The 5,541-nt window shown below is 42.8% G+C and overlaps 1 non-coding gene across 1 annotated transcript; it reads left to right on the forward strand.

Annotated features, from left to right (window-relative positions):
* The first annotated feature begins 1,217 nt into the window (after positions 1 to 1,217).
* trnav-cac (transfer RNA valine (anticodon CAC)) lies at positions 1,218 to 1,290 on the forward strand. The gene has a single exon. It is a non-coding gene; the product is annotated as a tRNA-Val (tRNA).
* Positions 1,291 to 5,541: the final 4,251 nt, after the last annotated feature.

A 5,541-nucleotide genomic window follows, 5' to 3' on the forward strand; every position in this document is an offset into this window, starting at 1 on the left:
ATACATGTGACAATAATAAATCAAATCAAATCAAAGTCATTCTTGGATCAATATGTCTACAGCAGTCCCAATGAGTGTTGCAACATTTCAAGAGATTCCCCTTGGGTCCTAGGGACGCCAGCAGTTTCTGTAGTGTTATGGTGGTTCCATTCGCCTCACACACGGAAAATCCCTCGTTCAAAACCATGCCGAAATATTATTAAAATTTGTTCGTTAAGGGTGAGGCAAGTTTACATGATTGAAATTTGTTGCTGAACATTATCCGAAACTCGATATTAAAGCCATGTTATTTTTGCTCTGACCTCGGCCTCAAAATCTTTCAGCAAAATCAGAGATCTTGTATTTTTATGACGCAATGAGAGGAAATAGATGTTCCTGTTTTGACACCGTGGACATATCAGCAACTCATTCAGTCCACAACAGAATTTAATGGCTTTGTTGATGCAGACTAACAAAGTGAATCATCATCTGAACCATGTCGAATAGTATTGTGTGCTCAAAAAGGCAGACACAAGTGAAACTGTAACTGAACTAGAGGAAATGACGCACATTGCGCGGAACCATTATTTTAAATCGTTCTTCAGAGTAAAGAAATAGGGAAAACCACTCAGACAGTTGAGGAAATCGAGAATCAGTGCGGATCTACTGGACTTTCCTACAGCTGAATGGAATTTAGACGCCTGAGTGTTTCACATACAAAATGAAGAGGGATCAAGTATAACTAACAAATCATTCTTAAATCTATTCCCTTTAAAGATTTTGTTTAAAAGCTGATTGTGGTCAATCTCAATGAAGCACCGTGACATGTGTATTACCCAGTGACTCGATTCCTTTTGTTGGTCAGTCATGTTTGCAATTCAATGTTGTCTATTTCGAAGATATTTCATTCAGAATGAGGAGATATGTGATTAATAAAAATATATTAATATTAAACATTGAACAGCGAACAAATATTGGGTAGAACTGGTTGAAATTATTCGAAGGAAGATGAGAATGATGCATTAATGATTGAGCAGAAATCATTGCTCCTTAGATATTTGCCGGACGACCACTTTTAAATGTTGAAGTTCAAGATGAGTTGAGAAATCAGGTTGGAAGAAACGGTTTTTGTCTTGTATTAAGTGACATGGGCTCTCAGTATAACCATTGGAGCCTGCAGCAACACAGTCGAGTTGAACATTGTGGTCAGGCCAATTGGCGGCGCTATGCTATCAGTTGTTTCTGTAGTGTAGTGGTTATCACGTTCGCCTCACACGCGAAAGGTCCCCGGTTCGAAACAGGGCAGAAACATTTATTGCAATTATTCATTTTGTATGAGGGAAGTTTTGAATGGTTTCAGTTGTTGCTGAACATGATCTGAATCTCAATGTTACAGCCATGTTATCTTTGCTCTGACCTCGGCCACAAATGCTCTCAGTAAAAGCAGAAATGCTGTATTTTAAGACGCAATGAGGAAATAAATGTTTGTACTTTGACACCGTGCGCATATTAGCAACTTGTTCAGTCCATAACAGAATTTAATGGATTTATAAATGCAGACTAACATATAATCACCATCTGGAAACATGTGTAATAGTCGTGTGTGCTCATAAACACAGACACAAGTGAAACTGTAACTGAACGAGAGGAAATGGCGCACATTTCCCGGAAGCATATTTTTAAAATTGTTCTTCTTAATAAAGAAATGGGAAAAAATCACTCAGGCAGATGAGTAAATCGAAACTCAGTGTAGGTCTGCTGGACTTTTCTATAGATGAACGGGATTTAAGCGCCAGAATGTTTCACACGCAGAATGAAGAGGGATTAAGTATAACCAGCAGATCATTATTAAATCTTTTTCCTTGAAAGATATTTGATATTGTTTAAAAGCTGACTGTCTCAAATAAGCACCATGGGGTGTGTATTACCCAGTGACTCGATTTCTTTTATTGGTCAGTCATGTTTGCAATGCAATGTTGCATATTCCTGAGATATTCAACTCAGAATGAAGATGCATGTATTAAATACATGTATTCATATTTAATATTGAATAACGAAACAAATATTGAGTAACTAGCCAACGTTTCGAGTTTGGATGACCCTTCGTCAGAGCTAAGGGCAAAGAAAATCAGACAAGATTTATATTATGAGGGTGGAAGGGGGTGCTGTAATTGGACAAAGGGAATGAAAAGGAGATTGTAGAAGGCTGAGAGAGGTGTGAAAAGTGTTAATCAGAATGGTAGAGCAGAGGTACAGATGGTTTGCCCTGAATGGAGGGGGGTTGGTGGGGGGGAGGAGGGGGGGGGGGGAGGGGGCGGGTGCGGGCGAGAAGAAGAGCAGGAATGAAGAAGTTGAAAAATGGAAGTGAGAAAGAAGTATGATAAAATGGATGAATGAGATGAAAAGAAGAAACAAAATGAAATAAAATAAATGGAAATGGGGTGAAGGCGGAGGGGAGAATCATGCTCTGAAGTTGTTGAACACAATGTTCAGTCTGGAAGGCTGTAAAGTGCCCAATCGGAAGATGAGGTTCTGTTCCTCCAATTTGCATTGGGGTTCACTAGAACATTGGAAAAGGCCAAGGACGGACATGTGGGCAGGAGAGCAGGGTGGTGTGTTGAAGTGGTAAGTGACAGGAAGGTCTGGGTCCTGCTTGCGGACAGACTGAAGGTGTTCAACAAAGCAGTCATCCAATTTGTGTTTGGTCTCTCCGATGTAGAGTAGACTGGATTGGGAGCAGTGAATTGAATAGACCAGGTTGAAGAAGGTGCATGTGAAGCACTGCTTCACCTGAAAGGGCGTTTAGGACCCGGGAGGTGAACAGGGAGGAGGTAAAGTGGCAGGTGTTGCACCTTCTACTATTGCATGGGAAGGTGCCATGGGTAGGGGATAGGAGTTTGGGTGGGATGGAGGAGTGGACCAGGGTATCCCAGAGAGGACGATCCTTGTGGAATGCTGGTGGTGGAGTGGGGGGGTGGGGGGGGGGGGGTAAAGGGAAGATGTGTTGGGTATGGCATCATGCTGGAATTGGCAGCAATGGCAGAGGATGATCCTTTGAATGTGAAGGCTGGTCAGGTGAAAAGTGAAGACAAGGGGAACCCTGTCCTGGTTCTGGGAGGGAGGGAGGGGAGGGAGTGGGAGCAGTGGCTGGGGGATGGATCGGACATGGATCGGACATGGTCAAGAGCCCTGTCAACAACAGTGGGTGGAAAACCTCAACTGTTGAAGAAGAAAGACATATCTGCAACGCTATTTAGGAAAGTGGCATCATCAGAACAGATGCGGCTGCAAAGCGCTGACGATAGAGATGGTGATGTAAGCTAACATCTGGATAGTAAATCGGTCAGATTTTAGCGTTCACACTGAATTATTAAACCTTTCCCTCACTCTGCAACGACAATATTTGAAAAGGTTTCTGTCCAGTTTTGAACCGTCGGAAGCGAAAGTAATAACTGTGCGTGGAATGCCTGTTGTCTGTTGTAATGGACTGAATATATCACTGTGGTGCAAACAGAAGGTGCCATTTTGCGGCAGAGACTTGCTTGTGGTGAATGTGATCTGGCGCGAAAATTAAAATAACAAAAGCAGCGTGGATAAGAAAAAACTGTAAAATAGGTTGGTCTGATGGTTAGAGTTTGACACTTTCACTGCTTTTCAGATTACAGGTCAGGAAATGAAGATTTGTTGCTCTCATCCAAACCATAAAAACAAATGTCAGGTATTGCCTGGTGGAACATATAAAACACAATCTTTCCTCGTGTCCTGAGGTGAAGACTGAGCAAATTCAACAGGAGGTTTTCATGTCATATCTGGCAGGATATTGGGAATCAGACAAGGTTAAGGCAGTTTAAATGGTGCCGGTCCTTCACTGCAGCTGATTCTGTTTCTGACTGGATGTGATTTCTGTTTGTTACACAGTTCAGGATGAATTGATGCATTGAAGGAGCAGGCTCAAACCGACTGATGGCCTTTCTCAGCTCCTTTGCTGCTACTGAATTTCAGTAACGCTTTCAGTAAAGAGCAGAATGGTTACGGGGTAGCGTGGCGGAGCAGTTTAAACCCGTAGTTAGGTCCAGTTTCTGTATAAGCTGTGAGTTCAAATCCCGCCATTGCTCGAGTGGGTTTGAGTTTTGGTCCCTGCAGCTGAAATCCAGCAGTTCAGATTGAATGCAGGAGTTTGTGCCGTGTCGTTTTTGGCAGGAAGAAAGCGGAGACACGGACCAATGTAAACAGTTGTTGAGGTAAAGAAGCGCATGTGGAAGGAGTGGAACAAATTATTGTCGATGCTGGAATCGGAAACAAAAAGGGAAAATGCTGGAAAATGTCAGTAAGTCTGGCAGCATCAGTTATGAGAAAAGAAAGCTGACGTTTCGAGTCCAGATCACCCTTTGTCAAGACTGGAAGGAATTGAGTTGCTCCGACAGAGAATACAAACGGGAACACAGGCTGAATGGCTGTCTGCCGATATAACCACAGGATTGCAAACATTGAGACTGCAGTCCCGGCCCAGGGGTAGATTGGGATTTTCTAACTGGGGCTCAAATCCTGTCATGGACGCCTCCCGTCATTCCGTATTTTTATTGAAAGTTATTGGAAATGAAGCAATGGGTACAGAGATGATCAACTCATTGCAAATCTCTCACATCAGCGTCTCTGAGGGTCTAGTGACCAGAATCGGCGCCGTGACGTCGTTTCAATTCCCAGTCACAGAGTGAATAACTTTTTGTCCAATTCTTCATTTAATGAAAACCCGCCTCATAGCGTTTGTGAAGGGAGCAATATCTAAATCTTCCAGCTGGATGAACTTGCATCGGAGTTGGAAAAGTCAGAGATGCAAGTCCAGGATGCTACCGGGACTTGATGGATTAAGTTATAAGGAGAGGCTGGATAGACTGCGACTTTTTCCTCTGGAGCATAGGAGGCTGAGGGGTGATCTTATAGAGGTCTATAAAATAATGAGGGGCACAGATCAACTAGATAGTCAATATATTTTCCCAAAGGTAGGGGAGTCTAAAACTAGAGGGCATAGGTTTAAGGTGAAAGGGGAGAGATACAAAAGCCTCCAGTGGGCCAATTTTTTCATACAGAGGGTGGTGAGTGTCTGGAACAAGCTGCCAGATGCAGTAGGAGAGGCGGGTACAATTTTGTATTTTAAAAGGCATTTAGATGGTCACATGGGTACGATTGGTATCGAGGGATATGGGCCAAATGCGGGCAATTGGGATTAGGTTAGGGGTTTAAAAAAAGGCGGCAAGGACAAGTTGGGCCAAAGGGTCTATTTCCATGCTGTAAACCTCTATGACTCTATGACTCTATGAATCCATGTAACACTAACGATAAACTCTGAAGAAGAATCACATAACAAGCACAACATACATGTCAGATACACACAGAGCACACATGTCAAATCATGTCATTTTCAAGTTGCCTCTTTTAATTTCCTGCTCTCCACCAAATCAAAATCTCCACCAGATTAAAAATCTCCGACCTCAATCCCTATGCTGCTCCTCAATCCACTGATAATACTACACGCAATGTATAAAACTTGCAGCGCTTGGCTCC

Source organism: Mustelus asterias, unplaced genomic scaffold (genome assembly GCF_964213995.1).
Source record: "Mustelus asterias unplaced genomic scaffold, sMusAst1.hap1.1 HAP1_SCAFFOLD_632, whole genome shotgun sequence".
Taxonomy (NCBI): Eukaryota; Metazoa; Chordata; class Chondrichthyes; order Carcharhiniformes; family Triakidae; genus Mustelus; species Mustelus asterias.